At 40.0% G+C, this 18480-nt stretch overlaps 1 protein-coding gene and 1 pseudogene across 7 annotated transcripts in view; one reads left to right on the top strand and one right to left on the bottom strand.

The window, feature by feature from the left end:
* WDFY3 (WD repeat and FYVE domain containing 3) overlaps window positions 1-13422 on the bottom strand; it is a 292916-nt gene extending 279494 nt beyond the window's left edge. For 4 of the 7 annotated variants that reach the window (XM_074396387.1, XM_074396385.1, XM_074396386.1 and 1 more), the window contains exon 1: window positions 12252-12750. The gene's annotated coding sequence lies outside the window, so the exon portion shown is untranslated. Of the gene's footprint in view, window positions 1-12251; window positions 12751-13058 lie in introns of those variants that run through there. The other 3 variants (XM_074396388.1, XM_074396384.1, XM_074396390.1) reach the window with 2 other exon arrangements.
* On the top strand, window positions 784-1281 carry LOC101046897 (transcription factor BTF3 pseudogene; annotated as a pseudogene).
* Window positions 13423-18480: the final 5058 nt, after the last annotated feature.

Below are 18480 nucleotides of genomic sequence, written 5' to 3' on the forward strand. Positions count from 1 at the left end.
AGCTCCCAATGGCTGGGCGTGGTGGCTCGCCTCTGTAATTCTGGCACTTTGGGAGGCTGAGGCAGGTGGGTTACTTGAGCACAGGAGTTCAAGACCAGCCTGGCCAACATGGCAAAACTCCATCTCTGCAAAAAACGCAAAAATTAGCCAGGCATGGTGGAGTGCCTGTAGTCTTAACTACTCAGGAGGCTGAGGCAGGGAAATCACTTGAACCCAGGGAGGCAGAGGTTGCACTGAGTTGAGATTGTGCCATTGCACTCCAGCCTGGGCGATGGGGCAAAACTCTGTCTCAAAAAAAAAAAAGAGAGAGAGAAAGAGAGAAAGCTACCAGTAAGCAAATATAGTAGTGACTAAATAAAGAACAGTAAAGAGGAATTAAGAAGAATGCCATGTAATTAAATTTTGTAGATGACTATATCCAGGGCTGTGACTGAATTACTCTGTGGAAATAATCAGCCATTTGCCTAGTTACCTGTTGTTTTTCTTATAGGAAATGGCGGGAAAAAACATGCCCTAGGCCTGCTGCCTACAGAAATAAGGCGCAGATCTGAATTTGTATACACAAACATCTTTACCCACTGAGGTGAACAAAAATAACATTCTTGTATTTGTCAATGTTTTCCAAAATAAGGTCACTAGGCTTTTAGTAAAAAATATAAATCAACTATTATATAATAGTTATAAAATATTACTGGTGTGTGTGCGTAATCTCAGCTGGTCCACCCCAGACCCCCTCAGCACCAACCCTAGTCCCCCATGCAGCCCGTTATCCATTCTGACAAGATGAAAGAAACAATCATGAACCAGAAAAAACTCGCCAAACTGCAGGCACAAGTACGCATTGGTGGGAAAAGAACTGATTTCGCAGAAAGAAGGTGGTTCATAGAACAACCACAGCAGATGATAAAAACTTCAGTTCTCCTTAAAGAAGTTAGGGGTAAACAATATCTCTGGTATTGAAGAGGTGAATATGTTTACAAACCAAGGAACAGTGATCCACTTTAACAACCCTAAAGTTCAGGCATCTCTGGCAGTGAACACTTTCACCATTACAGGCCATGCTGAGACAAAGCAGCTGACAGAAATGCTACCCAGCATCTTAAACCAGCTGGGTGCAGACAGTCTGACTAGTTTAAGGAGACTGGCTGAAGCTCTGCCCAAACAATCTGTGGATGGAAAAGCACCACCTGCTACTGGAGAGGAGGATGATGAAGTTCCAGATCTTGTGGAGAATTTTGATGAGGCTTCCAAGAATGAGGCAAACTGAATTGAGTCAACTTCTGAAGACAAAACTTGAAGTTGTTACAGGGAGCTGCTATTTTATATGATGACTGCTTTTTAAGAAATTTTTATTTATGGATCTGATAAAATCTAGATCTCTAGTATTTTTAAGCCCAAGCCCCTTGGACACTGCAGCTCTTTTCAGTTTTTGCTTATACACAATTCATTCTTTGCAGCTAATTAAGCTGAAGCAGCCTGGGAATCCAGTTTGAAACTAAGGTTAATAAAGTTCTTTGCCTAGCTAAAAAAAAAAAAAAAAAAAAAGATATTGCTAATTGGGAAAGACAGGTGAAGAGTACATGCAGCTCTATACTATTTGTGCAATTTCCCAAGTTTACAATTACTTCAAAATTTAAAATAAAAAAAATTTGTTAGGTAATGCATCTTTAATAAGTGTTGGAGAAATTAAAATAGGTAAATTAAATTTTTTTTCTAAACTCAAACATTTAACATGTACTAAGTAACGAATATTTTGAGAAAATACTTGCGGAAATTCTATTTCAAGTGTTGAATCCTAGGCACAACAATTAATCATCTCCTGAGTTATTCAACTTATAAAGTGAAATTTATGTGTGTGGATGTTTTACTTAGAGCAAGGCAATAAAACTACAAGTTCATGTGCAGATAAACAAACCAGTTGTCCCTTGAAAAAAAGCACATAACACAAAATAATTTTGTCATAATTTTTAATAGACCAAATAACAGCTATCAAATTCCCATTTTCCTTAGGCTAATATTAAATAAGTTGGCCTCCTTTAAGTCCACACTGGCTGGAGAACAGAGGGAAACATGCTAGGAAGTAATATCATACAGGAAGAGGAAGTCTGGCCGGGTATCAATCGGCTAGGCAGCTGATTCATCATGTGTTGACAACATACCTATTACAACATGTCAAAAATCATCCTGTCAGATGACCTCCACTTGTATCACAGGTATCCAGGGCTTAAAAAACTGAAGAAAGCTGAAAGAATCCATATCAGAACTCAATGATCACTATAATTTCAAAGACCCAGAGTGGAAAGGAGGGCCAACACATGAAGAACCAGAGGCCAGACAGGCTAGGGATCCTACCCAAAGACACAGCTCTCTATTGGCAGGGGAAGAACAAAAATAGTCTTTTAATTTCTCAGCCTCTAAAGTGCCATCATCAATAGGCACTAATCTTTCATAGGTAGTAGTAATGAATACTTTAAAGGGATTAGGCTATTCACAAAAGAACCTAACAACTGTAATTATTTTTTAAAATCCTCACTCATTTAGTAGTCCTCTAAACTCCCAAATTCAATACTTTAAATCCACTGTGGCTTCACATGTACCTAGTTGATATAAAGTTTCCAATCTAAGCTTGCAACCTCATAAAAATGCATTATTATAGTACCACCTATGTCAGTTCTTTTTACTAAGTAGGGCTTTAGTTTTTCTAAGGCTTAAAGGTATCTTGCTATTGGATCAACATAATGATAAAAAGGTTGTCTCCATACACCTACATGTCTTGAGCTTGCTCCAGTACTGCAGCACTTGACAACCATGGTGTTCTTTTGTGAAATATCACAAAACAATGATACATTATTAAGCTAAATCATATATTATACCCAAACGTACTAATACATGAATAGCAGCAGGTGATAAAACTTTTTAAAAAATAACAAACAAACACACAAAAAACCTCTATGCATGAAAACTTAAACCTAAAAAAATCATTAATAATTTTCCTGGACTTGAGAAAACTAACATGCTTATTTAACAGTGAGATCACCCTATTAGAGATATAAAACCAAGGCCCTCTCAGGTGTAAGCATTAAAACAGCAACAAAACCCCAAACTGAAAACAAAATCTCAGCACTTTAGTGAAATTACAGTTTAGTTGCTCAAAATATATATAGTACCCACATTAAGTGGGCTAAGAGATACAAAGTATTTCATATACCAAAAAAAAAAAACAAAAACAAAAAACTACAAGGCATATCATTATTAGACTATTTACAATAGACTATAATACTATGGAATATCAATAATCTAATATTTTATTTATATTAAATACAACCTATTGGACACAATAATTTTTGATTAAACAAAAGTGAGGGGTAAGTGACTCACATCACTAACAGACATTGCTTTAATGTTTGTCTCAGGTCTTACCTTCTGCAGATACAGTACTTAAGATATCTCAATGTTTTTCCCCTGAAGGCTCAAAGATGTGAAGGTAATGGGGTCAGACAGGACATGGAAGCCTGAGATAAGAACTGGGGAATTAGGAGTTAATAGTCACAGTTCCAGAGGTCCCTGAAAGGTCTGTGGTAAGGCCTGATACTTCTAGACTCAAAACTCCGAAAGCCCTGCACCAGTGCAGTCAGGTAAATAAATCAACTAGTATTCCTTGTTCAATCAAATAAAACACATAAAAAAATATCGTTAACTTATTTCTGGTGCTGGGCTTTTCACATTCTGAAGGACTCATGTTTCAGTTGTTTATAGAACTGATATTCTAGATCTATTAGTGTTATTAAACATTTGGAGGCCAAGTAATAAATTAACCTGAAAAAAAATTCTAACCATAGAAAGAAAAACAGAAGTGTGAATGAGCCAAAACATTCTGCAATGAACCTTATTTATTTAACTTGGAGATAAATTATTTCCACATTTCTTTGCTACTGTATTTTATTATTACATTTATTCATAGTGAAAGAATGCATCCCTAAGTATTTGGCATTTCTTGCGCATAAGATTATTGGAAAGATAAGGCTATCAGGAAACATTAAGGGATTTTAAGTTCACTTAACCCATGGGTTTCAGGGAAGCAGTGGAAAAAGCAGAGGCTGGCACAGGAATGTACACTCAATTATTCACAGAGTATTTACTGAACACCTACTGCGTAGAGCTCGTTGCCCCAGCACTAAATGCACAATGGTCAGCAAAACAGATTCCACATCCACATGAGCTAGCAGTTGCTATGCAATGTGGTTGGCATCTCCTATCCAGTTTCCAATGATTAATCCTATTTTTAAGCAATTCTATAATTCAACAGACATTAATTCAATGAAATATAAATTCAGAAGTTTTTTTTTAACTTCCAGTTCCTACCATCTAAGACCTCAGCCTGTGGAGAAGAGAAAAACAAATAAACCATCTACTAAGTTTTATAATAGGAGTACAACCAAGAATGCTAAGGGAATGACCATAAGCGCTATTCTAGGTAGAAGGAAAGGCTCAGGAGCAGGAGAGTGTGGCATACTTCAAAAGCTTCAAGTAGGAGACAGGAATGCACCTCTGTCATGCAGAGGATGCAATCTAGGCTCAAACACACTGAGCTCAGAAGTCAAAGTCCTAACACTGGCCAAGCCAGACTAAGGACACCTCCACCACCCTGACCTCATTGTTCACCTCCTTCCAGCCAACCCCTTATTGCTCTGTGAATGCGTCAAGCCCCCTCCTGCTTCAGAGCCTCAGCACTTGCTCTCCTCTCAGTCCTACAATTCTCACTCCCTGGATTACCTCAAATCTCTTCAAATGTGCCTTTACAGAGAGGACTTCTGATCCAGACCGCTATAAATCACAATCCCACCCATACTTTAGCACCCCAGTGGTTGTATGATGTCACTGACAGTTATACTATCATAATATAATATAGTATATACTACACCATATTCTATAATAACTGACAGTTATTGACAGTACAACTGACAATAATAATACTTGTTATCTATCCCCCTTTCCTCTAAAGTTTAAGCTCCTTGATATAGCTCTATCACCTAGCACTGTGCCTAACAGACAGCAGACACAGACGCTCAAGTCTTTTTTCAAAAAAATGAACAAATGAATGGCTGTCATAGATGAGACTGGAGAAGCTGGAGCCAGGTCACAGAGAATTTTATATAGACTACAATCCCATGTTTTAGTGGCTCTTTGGTAATGACTTAAGAGCTATTAAAGGATTTTACGCAGGAAAAAAAAAAGGTCTACTGGAAAGACCACAATTTCTTATTTTAAAAAATTAAAACAAAGAAAAAACAATTTATTTTGGAAAGAATGTGAGGGTAATCTATGAGAAGACATGAGACTGAAGATAAGGAGAATATTTTAAAAACCACTCTAATACTTCAGCAGGAAAATACGGTCCCCAAAATTGTCTTCTGGAAGATGGGGGTTGAAAAGGACATATTTCTAGAAGATGAAAACAACTGGACCTGATGCTTAATGAAATGTGAAACGTGAAGAAGACTGAGGAGTGGATGATGACTGCCAATCATGATCTAGTGATAGAACAGGTGCTAACAGCATTTACTCAAGCTGAGAAGATGGGAGAAGAAAATACATTTTGGGAAAAAGATTAGAAGTTACATTTGGGCCATGATGAGGTTGACACGCCTGTGTAATATCTCAGCAGATATGTCAAAACTAGCAGTTGCACATATCCCAGCATAAAATCAGTGGTTCAGATGTCATTAATGCTTGTCACACAAACAAAACTTGATCAACTTCATGGCAGCAATAAAAATCAAATACACTTAATTAGAAACATAAATTACAGTATTAGATGAGAATTAGCCTAAATGTTACAAAGTAATGCTGTAATCTTGTCTATATTACTCCTTTTTTTTTTTTTTTTTTTTTTTTCCTTTTTTGAGACGGAGTTTCGCTCTTGTTACCCAGGCTGGAGTGCAATGGCGCGATCTCGGCTCACCACAACCTCCGCCTCCTGGGTTCAGGCAATTCTCCTGCCTCAGCCTCCTGAGTAGCTGGGATTACAGGCACGCGCCACCATGCCCAGCTAATTTTTTGTATTTTTAGTAGAGATGGGGTTTCACCATGTTGACCAGGATGGTCTCGATCTCTTGACCTTGTGATCCACCCACCTCGGCCTCCCAAAGTGCTGGGATTACAGGCTTGAGCCACCGCGCCCGGCTATATTACTCCTTTTTACAAGATCTGGGCATGAGTTCAAAGATAATATGATCAAATTATTTCAGTCTATGAATGTTAGAAATAAGCAAACTACCAAAAAAACCTCAATAATATAGTAAATGTTTGCTGTTTTGGTTTTTACCCTAGTTTTACTTCCCATTAGCCTTCCTTAATTACAACTCAGATTAGGCAAGGGAAGAAATGTAGGCTTTAGAAGCCTGTTATTTGAAAACTATATTCCTGATATATTTACTATTCACATTTTCTCTCATCACTGGATAACTGCACTTTCTATTAATGCTACACAACCACTTCCCCTAACTATTCAACCTCCAGATTTCTCAATGAAGACAATGCTTCCCCCCGGAAGTCCTCCCAAACTTCGAAGTCTGAGTTCCTTGCCCACCCCACCTCCACACCATATGTACCTACCTACAGCATCCACACCTCACATATGTGATACCCTGTTCAACAGTCTCTTCCACTCAACCGTAAGCTTTATCATGATAAGGCCCTTCAATTCTTATATGCACAAGATATTTGTGTATGCGTATTAAAGAATAAATGTATAAATCAATGACTAAACAAATTATCCATTTTTTGTGAGAAATGTTGAGATGTTTAAAAAAACATCTTTCATTATTACAGGGTACTCAAACTGGGAATATAGCTATTCTTATTTACAATCTAATACAACTATGTATTTTACAAGGTTATTCTTGATTTCTTCAGTGGTTCATGCCTGTAATCCCAGCACTTTGGGAGGCCAAGGCAGGTGGATCATGAGGTCAGGAGATTGAGACCATCCTGGCCAACATGGTGAAACCCCGTCTCTATCAAAAAAAAAAAAAAAAAAAAAATTTGTTACAGCAACAGAAAATGGACTCGGAAAAAAAAAAAAAAAAAAGAGATAGGGGTCCCACTATGTTGCCCAGGCTGGTCTCAAACTCCTAAACTAAAGCAGTCTACCAGCCTCGGTTTCCCAAAGTGCTGGGATTACCGACATGAGCCAGTGTACCTCACAGGTTACTCTTCTAAGGATTTTATTTCATATCATCTTTTGAATCAATTGTATCTTATTCCAATAGGGCAACCCAGTATTTTACTATTGAAAATTACGTCTACGGCCATACCACCCTGAACGCGCCCAATCTCGTCTGATCTCAGAAACTAAACAGAGTCGGGCCTGGTTAGTACTTAGATGGGAAAATCACGTTGATATGAGTTATGCGTAATTTAATCCTTTGTCCACACTAAAACTACATGAAATTTCAAAGATAAGATTTTGATACTGTGGTTTGAGAAAGAGTAATAACTAACTTGACAGTCCTCAAGATTTTAAAATAAAAAACAATTCAATAAGTTTATAGAAATTAGTGAAATAGGCCGGGCGCGGTGGCTCAAGCCTGTAATCCCAGCACTTTGGGAGGCCGAGGCGGGTGGATCACGAGGTCAAGAGATCGAGACCATCCTGGTCAACATGGTGAAACCCCATCTCTACTAAAAATACTGAAAATTAGCTGGGCATGGTGGCGTGTGCCTGTCATCCCAGCTACTCGGGAGGCTGAGGCAGGAGAATTGCCTGAACCCAGGAGGCGGAGGTTGCGGTGAGACGAGATCGCGCCATTGCACTCCAGCCTGGGCAACAAGAGCGAAACTCCGTCTCAAAAAAAAAAAAAAAAAAGAAGAATTTCCCTAATGATGATTCTTTTACAAAAAGTAATTTTACCAACATGGAAGGTAAGTGCACAGTAAGAACTCAAGAAATAGCCTTTAAAGGTTGCAGTCTTCATAACTGATGCCCAAGCTAAAGAAAATTATTTTTTAGAAACATCTATTATAAACTTTCTATATTGAGTCTAAACACTACTGAAAATAAGAGTCAAAAGATTTAAAGGAGACCACTACACATATAATAAGTGGCCAAAGTTTTACTAACTGACAATACCAAGTGCTAACAAACATGTAAAGCAATTGGAACTTTCAGACATTGCTACAGGAACGTAAAATGATATCACCATTTAGGAAAACAATTCAGCAGTTTGATAAAGTTTACTGATATTAATAAATATACACTTATAGGACCAAAAAAATCCTACTCCTAGGTATTAACTCAAGAAAACTGAAAATTTTTGTCCCTCATATAGACCTGTACGCAAATGTTACAGCAGCTTTATTCATATTTGACCAAAACTAGAAACAACTCAAACGTTCATCAGTTTATGGATGGATGAACAAATTGTGTTGATATAAAGTAATGCTACGGAACAAAAAAAGGAACTGTGCTGGAGCTGGCTGGTACCAGCTCATGGGAGCCCATTGCTAAATTTTCAGGAATTCTGTGAGCTGGTAGCTTAATATAAGCCATGGTGAGAGTGTTTACACTGCAATGATTAGGAAATGCTACAAATCGGGGATTCTTTTTTTTTTTTTCTGAAGAGCATGTTGTTAAAACATTTCCCGGCACATCACTGAACAAACTACTGATAGATGTACCAACTTAATAAATACCAAGCATTATGCTAAGTGAAAGGAAACACAAAAGGCTACATAATGTATAATTCCATTTACATATGCTAAAAGAGATAAAACTTTAAGAGCAACAATTAATGGTTTTCAGGGAATGGGATGTGTAGAGGGAGCTCATGATTAGAAGCATGAGTGAACTTTTTAGAGTAATGGAAACATCTTTTTCTATGTCTTGATTGTGGTGGAGACTATTCCATTATAGAGATCTGTTAAAACACTTACTATATTTAAATTATCCTTCGATAAACAAAAAAATTAAAGAGCCATTTCTTAATTATTTCATGGATAATAAATATATTACACACACAAAGGGAGAGTAAGATTTATCAGTGTAAATATCAGGAAGGCAGATTTTGACTGGACATAAATAGAAATAAAATTAAAAATGTAAAAAAAAAAAAAAAAAAAAAAAGAAAGAAAAAAAAAGGCCATCTCAGTGGCTCACACCTGTAATCCCAGTATTTTGTGGGACTGAGGCAGGTAGATCACTTGAGCTCAGAAGTTTGAGCTGAGCTTGGCCAACAGCGTAAAATCCTGACTCCACTAAAAATACAAAAATTAGCCAGGCGTGGTGGCAAATGTCTATAGTCCCAGCTCCTGGTGTGGCTGAGGCATTTGAATCCGGAAGGCAGAGGTTACAGTGAGCACAGATCACACCACTGAACTCCGGCTGCGGCAACACAGCAAGGACCCGATCTCAAAAGAAAAAAAAAGAAAATCAAGGAGAAAAAAAAGAAGTGGGGAAAATTGCAATCATAGGAATCACCTCTAAAAATCACAGGTGGACAATCTTGCCAAGGATGCTGTAGAAATGACCCTACGTCGGGTGTGATTTCAGACTAGTGTCATCAACAGAAGTTAGTATCATTAAGATCTCTTCATAGTGGGAGTTTAGGGCTCCAAAATCTCATGATATTGTATGCTATGATAATCTCAGACACACTTTGCAATTCTAACTAAAACATCAATTACTTATTTTAACATCAATTGAATGGTATCACTGATGAAAGTCTAGCGTAACCTGGTTATGAATGCTGGCTCTGACTTCAGACAATCTGGGTTCACATGTTGGCCCTCCAGTCTTTGTATGACTTTAAAACAACTTGTTCTATTTCCCATCTGTAAAATGGGATTAATATTTTCATTTGGTTTGAATAAGAATGTATTAGAAACAATGTTTATGTGCTAAACTCTTAATCACAAACATTTCTTGGGCATAATCAGAAATGAAGAACATAATTCATCAAATGTAATCTTAAGAATTTTACCTTTCCAAATATGGAATATTAATAATTTAATTTTACATCTAGAAGTTCATAATCTTTTACAGAGCCAGATCCTTTTGAGAATGTGATCACCACACAGACTCTTTACCTAGAAAAAATGCAAATATATGCTATATTGTGCTTATGATTTCTGGGGAGACAAGGACCCTCAGAAGCATGTGCATGAGATCAAGAAAGAAGCAAGTCATGGTGGCTCACACCTGTAACCCCAGCACTTAGGGGAGTCTAAGGCAGGAGAATCGCCTGAGGCCAGGAGTTCGAGATCAGCCTGGGCAACACAGGGAGACCCTCATCTCTACAAAAATTAGACAGGCATGGTAGCATGCACATGTAGTCCTAACTACTTGGGAGGCTGTGGAGGATCACTTGGGTGCAGAAGTTGAAGGCTGCAGTGAACCGTGATCATGCGACTACATCCCAGCCTGGGCAACAGGGCAAGACTCTGTCTCAAAAAGAAAAAAAGAGAGAAAGAGAGAGAGAGAGAGATAAAGAGAGAGAGAGAGAAAAATTAAGAACACCTGATGTAAACTTTTAAAATTGCAAAGTTGAGCAGTGGAATTTAAGAATCTCTTCAAAGTAGAGAATCCAACTAATACTGAAATATTATATTGTCATTTATTTTTTTAAAAACAGATTTTGCAAGAGTAGAACATCGTGTTTTCTAATTTATACCTCCTTTTTGTAGGTGATATAAATTTTAAGTTAGAAGTATTTTTTTTTTTCTTTAAAAAAATTTCTTTTGGTAGAGTCAGGGGTCTCTATGTTGCCCAGGCTGGTCTCTAAATTTTGGCCTCAAGTGATCCTCCAGCTTTGGCCTCCCAAAGTGCTTGGATGACAGGCATGACCCACTGTGCGCCACCAAAAGCATGCACATAATGCAGATGAGCCCATTTTAATTTATGGAAAGAAACAGGTAGTAAAAACCTATCTTTCTAGCAGCTTGAGACAGAATGGTTCAAAGTGTTAACATACCCTACTAATGCTCAAATATCGTAGGAAGAGTTCTCAATTCTAATGTAATATATATTTTTAAACATAAAAACACATCAATCTAATTCCTATATTTAAGGGTCTCATGATAAAAGTTTTATTTTTCTTTTTAAAGTGGGATTTATTTTATTAGACCTATGCACTAATACAACATCTGGTTTTCTGTAAATTAGCGTGTCCTTGGTTCTGTTTTACGTTATGTCGCCTAATAGTGAAAACTAATTGTTCTCAACCTGCTACCAAATACCAACCTGGAAATATGCCACTATTTCAAAAATCCCAAAGAATAGGGTTTTGTTTTTCCTTTTTAAATGTTTGGTTTTCAAACTACATAGTAAACCAGTTGGCAACCATTACTGAACAAAAATAGTTTTTCGTATACATGAGCACCATTTTCCCACAGAAAACAACCAATTTTAAGGTACTGGAAGTCCATGCAAGGGTTCACATACACAGTAAACACCCTTTCAATCTGGTTTTATCACATTATTTCTGTGAAAGGAAGACCTGATATTGCAGATCTCAGAATTATACGGTAAAAATCAATGAAACGCTGCACCTGAGGCTCCAACACTAGCCAGAAGGCCTTTGGTCAGAAAGGTCACATCTGCTTTATAAATCCCGCCGTAACTGTGAATGTTTGCGATGCCACCACATCCCCAGCACAAGAGAACTGGAGCATCTCCGATTCCTTCTCTAATCTAAGGGCTTCCGGCATAGGGCGTAGTGGGAGAGGCCCGCAGCCCTGGAGACAGCGCCGGAGGGATGGAGGCCGCGCTCGGCTGCGCCCAGGTGCGGGGGGCTCCGGGAGCCGAGACCCCGCGGGATGCAACGGGCTTGGGGGACAGTGCCAGATCCCCTACCCGCGGGCGCCAGGGCCGTCAGGTTACGCGCCCACTGCTTCCTAGAGGTAACGTCCAGCCTTCTCCTCCCCCAGCTCCCGAAATATCCCGGTTCCGCTCCCCTCCGCCGGCCGCCTGTGACCCCGACCCCGACCCCGACCCGACCGCGACGGCGCCCTCCCCAGGCCGCAGCGGAGGACTCGGGCCAGGCAGCCAACCCTGGCGGCGGCGGCTCCCGGCCAAGGCGGACCCTAGGGAGGACAGCAGCTGGGCCGCGGCCTGTCCCTAGGGGGAGCGGGCGCAGGGCCGCCAGTGGGCAGCGCCTCCGCCCCGCACGAACAAAGCGGCCAGGCGCGCCGGGCCGAGGCAGCGCCGCCTCTCCGGGGGCACGGGGGGCGGGGAGGATGGCGGGGGCACTCACCTGAGGGCCGGCGGAGGGCGCGGGCGGGCCGGGCCCGGGATCCGGGACCGCGGCGGGCCGGGGCTCCGCGCCGGGGACGCGCGGCTTACGGAAAAGGGGCGACCAGCGCGGCGTCCACGGTGGGGCCCGGGAGCCCCGCGGCGCGGGCCGGGGGCCGGGGCCCGGGTTCGATTCTGCGGCCGCGAGGTGCGGGAGCCGGTCCGCCGGGCCAGGCAGCGGTGCTAGGCGGCCGGGGCAGCGACGCCGCCGCCTTTCCCTTCTCCTGCGCCCGGCCTTGCCCCGCAGCGTCCTCGTCCTCGCTGGGTCCCCGCCGCCGCCGCCGCCTCAGCCTCGGCGCTCTTCGGGCTGCTTCTCTCCATCAAGGCCGGGCCGACCCGCAGGGACCATCCCGGGAAGTGAGGGGTTGTTGCCGTTTCCCGCAGCTGTCGGTGGCCATCTTTAATCCTCCTCCTCCTCCTCCTCCTGCTTTCTCCACCTCCCGCCGGCTGCCTGACTGACTGACTCTGGATCCTCCTCTTTCCCCTCCCGCCCCTCCTACCGAGCCGGCCGCAGAAATTGCAGCGGCTCTGCCTCTCCCCCTCCTGCCTTTCCTTCCTCTTTCCTTACTTCCTTCCCTTCCGCCGGCTTCCCGCTTTGCCCTCGCTCTCAGCGGCCGCCTGCGCCCTCGTCTTCAGGCAGCGCCTCTGGATGCTCCCGGCTGGACTTGAACCCCTCAGTCCCTCTCCCACCGCCTTCCAGACGCGCCCCGCTCCCCGCTCCCCGCTCCCCGCTCCCACCCCCACCCCTGCCCCTCTCCGCGCTGCTCACCCTCCTCAGTCCCCGTTTCTCAGAGGACTCTGCTGAGAAGGGACAGCGGGTTTCTTCCGCTCTCCTTAACCCTGCACCCTTTGGCTGGATGCTGTCAAAGGCGATGGAGAAACGCAGAGCTGCCTTCGTTTTACTCTAGCTGGAGTATGAAAGAACTGCCCACGCCAGCTATTTTACTACGCAGCCTCGAGGCTCCTGCACGGTCACCTGTGTGGCTCTGGGCCATGATGGGACCGAAGTTGAGGAGCTGGGTCTCCAGAGGTGCTTTCTGCCAGTGACCTTCAATCGGTTGCCTAAGATTTTAGGTTTTCCCTTTCCTTCCTGGGAGGGGCATTATTTGTACCGTTGCAGTCTCAACAAATGGTATTTAGACCAAATAACTATCCTTTAGTAAACCTAGAACTGCTAAGTGATCAGCAGTTTGCTCGTTTGTTCCTACTCAACCCCGTAGACGATTTGGGTCACGCTTCAGTTCTGGCAGTGAAGACAGACTGAGTCAGCAGTTAGGAGTGGACTCCCTTAAACAACAGGGTTAGAGTGGGGAAGTGGTCATAACATCGCCCTAAGGACAAACTTGTTTTTCCTAGCACTGCAGTCTACGGAAGTTTCAGGATTTCCTCTAATAAAGCAAGTTGGATTTGCTATTTTCTTCTTTTTGTCGATTTTGCTTTAAGTGGGATAAACCCTTTGTGCAGAGGCCAGGTGGAAATGGACCTATTTGTAATGATTTACTAGCCAATTGGATTGTAATTATTCCAAGGTAACAAACTTGTAGGTAACACTGCCAACAAATGCAGATGACGTATGTGAGCACTGTGGGGGAGGGTCACAGTTTTTGCTTGCGGAGCACCAGCTATTTAATTTTTTTTTTTTTTTTTTTTTTTTTTTTTTTTTTTTTTTTTTTTTTTTTTAAGACGGAGTTTTGGTCTTGTTACCCAGGCTGGAGTGCAATGGCGCGATCTCGGCTCACCGCAACCTCCGCCTCCTGGGTTCAGGCAATTCTGCCTCAGCCTCCCGAGTAGCTGGGACTACAGGCGTGCGCCACCATGCCCAGCTAATTTTTGTATTTTCAGTAGAGACGGGGTTTCACCATGTTGACCAGGATGGTCTCAATCTCCTGACCTCGTGATCCACCCGCCTCGGCCTCCCAAAGTGCTGAGCTTACAATTTTTAAAAAAGCACTTTGCCCTTTCAAAATAAGACTAGTGTGTTCAAAGGTTAGTCCCTTCAACAGACCAAATGTGGGCAGAAATGTTTTTAAATGTAGTTTTAGATTTTACTTCAAAATGAGTAATGTTTTAAAAGTTCAAATACAAGATTTTGTCATTATAAAAATTTAAGAGTTTCAAATCTCTTCGAAAAGGATATGCCAAAACAAACCTAAAAATATATTTTAGTAAAAATACTAGTATCCTTTGTTGAGGGTGGGAAGCTGAATTCTAACATTTTTCTTTAATCTTCACAGAGTAACCTTAATTAACCCGATTAGGTTCAAGATTTCGATTGCCATCTTTCAATGCCAGTAATTTTTCCATTTGAAATCAACAAACTTATGTCAACATCTACAACTCTTTTAAACCCAAATAAAGTATTTGAGACAGCATCGTACAATACATTTTGAAATAAATTATTAAAAACAGCACCTATATGGGGGGGGGGGGTTGTGCACGTGCATGTACTTTGTCGTTCTTTCCTTTTGGCCTTTTGGTGTTTATTCTTTATTTAGAATTTGTGTTCTTCCAGTATATTTCTAGAAAAAATACTACAAAATTCTTGACTCTGAAATATTCACTTATAAAACTATATAATAATTGGAGAATAAAGAACGTTAGATAACATGACTATACACTGAGAAAATAGGCTGACTTCTTTTAAACATTAAGACCACCTTACATTTTTAAAGGAAGATTTTCAATTTGAGGCTTCAGGACTCCTGTCATTGTGATTTTATTTACACTAAGGGAAGAAGAGTTGCATTTTAAAATGTCTTAATCCTATAATTATAAATATTTTCCTTTTAAATAATTGCAATAAAGTTCACAACTCTATCGGTATGCAAATGCAGCAGTTTTCTTAGTAATGTCTTACAAATTGAAAATCTCACAAAGGTTTTTCAGTGATAGACGTAAAAATAAATATACTAAGGTTTTTTTTTCTTTTTTACTGAAGCCACATAAATATAAGTACAGTAATAATGGAAAAATCAGACCCTTCACATTTACTTTTTTACAGCCCTGTCATCGTTACACCCTTACCTTTAGTCTTTGTTGCCGGCTAAGTGTAGTTTCACTGTCATCTTAGGAATCAAGTATGGAAAAAATATGGTCAAATCAGGTTTTCCTGCAACATGATTATTGTTTCATATGTATTCACTCTCAGATAAAGTCAAGGTCCTCTGTAAAACAAAGAATTGTGTTAAAGTGGGATAAACCCTTTGTGCAGAGGCCAGATGGAAAGAGATCTAGGCATGTGCAGCAAACTCCTCTGGGAATAGAGGAGCAAGCATGAAGGGCTATTTCTAAACAGTTCTGCCCTGGGAGGCTGGTCTCCAACTTACAATTTATGAATAAGGTGATTGTGGAGAATAATAACCATGAGGCTATCTGTGACAGTAAGCAAACAGAAGCCATATTTGCTTTTAGCATGATTGAAAATTCTATGAACATTAATGAGCGAAGCATAATTTTAAATGAAGGAAACTGGAGATAAAAGGTTCATGAAAAATATCTAAAAGTAAGAGTATTTGCTATTTAAACAATTATTTCCTTTATGTTTGCTTTTAAAACTACACAAGAAATAATTTAAACTTGGTCAGGGAGAATTATCCCAGAGATGAGCATATGTAAATTATAGAATTTTAAGATGTTTATTCCAGAACATAGAGTGCTAAATGATGCTGGGACGCAAAAATCAAAGGGAATGGAAGTGTTAATTGACATATTTAAAAATTACTGAATTACTATATTACATATATTAACTATATATTTCCATTTTTCCAGGCTACTAGACACAACAATAGAATTGCCATATTGTTTTTCCTGGTTTGAAAGGACCAGATGGAAAAGAAACTGGGCAAGCCAATGAAAGTCTTTGGGGATTATGGGAATTGAATGTCTATAGAAACCATATTCCCAGGCAAGAACATAGTCTTAGGTAAATGTTCTCATAATCTCCATTCTTTAGAAAAGATAATATTTCTGTTCTGCATCTTCCTCTTTAGGTAGACTGTCTAAAATATCAAGTGAATAATGACAAGCCGTAGTTATCTGAACTGATTGAAATTTAATATCATTCTTCCCTCCTCAATTTAGAGAACTACTTACAATTAACTGATGAGCTGTCCCTGAGACAGTGCCATTTATAGTCATTACTGCACTATAATTGGGGAGAAATGGTTTAGAAAGTTCCAATTAGAGACTTTTTTTGTTGTTTTGTTATAAATACATTCAAAAGAGGTACTGGACAGTTTGTTTTGTTTTGGGAAGGGGCATATGTGTAGCTCGATGTATTGTTTCTCTTTACACTTAAGTAAGTAATATGTAATAAAGCTGCTTTAAACATTAAAGAGCAATAGGCTCACAGGAGAAAACAGAATAGTATCCTGTTTTGCCCTTGTTCATCATAATTATCAGTATTATAATAGAGACAGAGGGGTTTTTGAAGACTTTTATTATTAATAAATTTTATTTTTACTTAAAGTTGAAGGTCTTCTTCATTTTCAATCTTTATGTTTCTCTATGGAGCATTCAGACTTTTAAAACCAGTATCTTTAAAATGTTTTTACATCATAAATATACCTGATTCTTGAACAACACAGGTTTAAACTATGCAAGTCCACTTCTATGTTAATTTCTGCTACCTCAGCCACCTCTGAGACATCAAAACCAACTCTTTTTCTTCTTCCCCCTTCTCAGCTTATTCAACCTGAAGATGATGAGGATGAAAACCCTTATGATGATCCTCCTTCACTTAATGAGTAATAAATACACTTTCTCTTCTTTATGATTTTTTCAATAGCATTTTATTTTCTTTGGCTTACTTTATTGTAAGGATAACTATCTGATACATATACAAAATATATGTGAATTTACTTTATGTTATCAGTAAAGTTTCTGGTCAACAGTAGACTATTAGTAGTTAGGTTTTTGGTAATTCAAATATTACTCACAGATTTTCAACTGCTCAGAGGCCACGGGGCGTCAGCCCTTCTAACTCTGGCGTTGTTCAAGGGTCAACTGTATAGTAGTATACAAATCAAACATACTTCGCTCATTAAAAATTCTGGTGAAAAATTATTCAAATGGCTCACTATAGATCATCTTGTCAAAGCTTTGTAGCAATTTAAATGAAATCCAGTTCTCCTGACTCAGTCTCAAGTCCCATAACTTCAAGGTTCATCTTAGAGGAGAGAAACTCAACCAAAAAAACTTTTAACTGTGCCATGTTCATTTAAACATCGTTTAAACTTGATTTCCCGAATTAATGTTCAGCGTTGACCTTTCTTAGAAATAAAGCCAAGGAATAAAGTAGAATAAACAGGGTTTTTCTGTTTTCAAAAAAGAACAATTGTTTGCAATTAAGGTAAAAAGCAAATTTAAGGAGTTTAAGAAAGCTCAAGTTGACTAAAAAATGTGTGATTTTTTGAAACCTAAAACAACCCCTATCCTAGAACACTTATTTATGGTTCAAAAAGTATAAAGTTAACTCAAAAATACTGTGTTATTTCATGGATTAAGTTAAAATTGAGTGTTACAAGACTCAGGAAACAAACCTGTTAGCTAAATAAAGTAAAACACTGCCATCTGCTGACTAGAATCAAAAAATGTGTTGGTCTTTTACACGTCTGTAACTAGCGAGAGGCCTCTGCTAATTTATTCCGTAAGTCTTTAAAGCCTTCTAAAAAGCACTATTCTGGGTGATACAAAATTGCCTAGTCTCCTAGATGGACACTTAGGACTATATCCTACGCTACTATATTAGTTGGGGTTCTCCAGAGAGACCAAATCAATAGAATATATAGATACAGGAGACAGGATGGTTCATTCAATTATGAAGGCTGAGAAGTCCTACTACAGGCCGTCTGCAAGCTAGAGACCCCCGGGTGTCAGTAGGGTGGCTCATTCCAAGTATGCTGGCCTGAGAACTCAGAGGGGCTCTGGCATCCAAAGACTGGAGAGCCTGGTGATCCAAAGTGTAAGTCCTGGATCCAAAGGCTAGAAAGCCTGGCATTCTGATGATCAAGGACAGAAGAGTATATCCCAGCTTCAGGAGAGATAGACCAATTCACCTTTCCTCTGTTTTTTTTCTATCTGGGCCTCCAGCTGATTGGATGGTGCCCACCCACCCTGAGGGTGAGTCTTCCTCTCTTAGTCCACTCAGACTCACACTCTAATCTCCTTTAGAAATACCCTCATAGAACATC

Source organism: Saimiri boliviensis, chromosome 3 (assembly GCF_048565385.1).
Source record: "Saimiri boliviensis isolate mSaiBol1 chromosome 3, mSaiBol1.pri, whole genome shotgun sequence".
NCBI lineage: Eukaryota > Metazoa > Chordata > Mammalia > Primates > Cebidae > Saimiri > Saimiri boliviensis.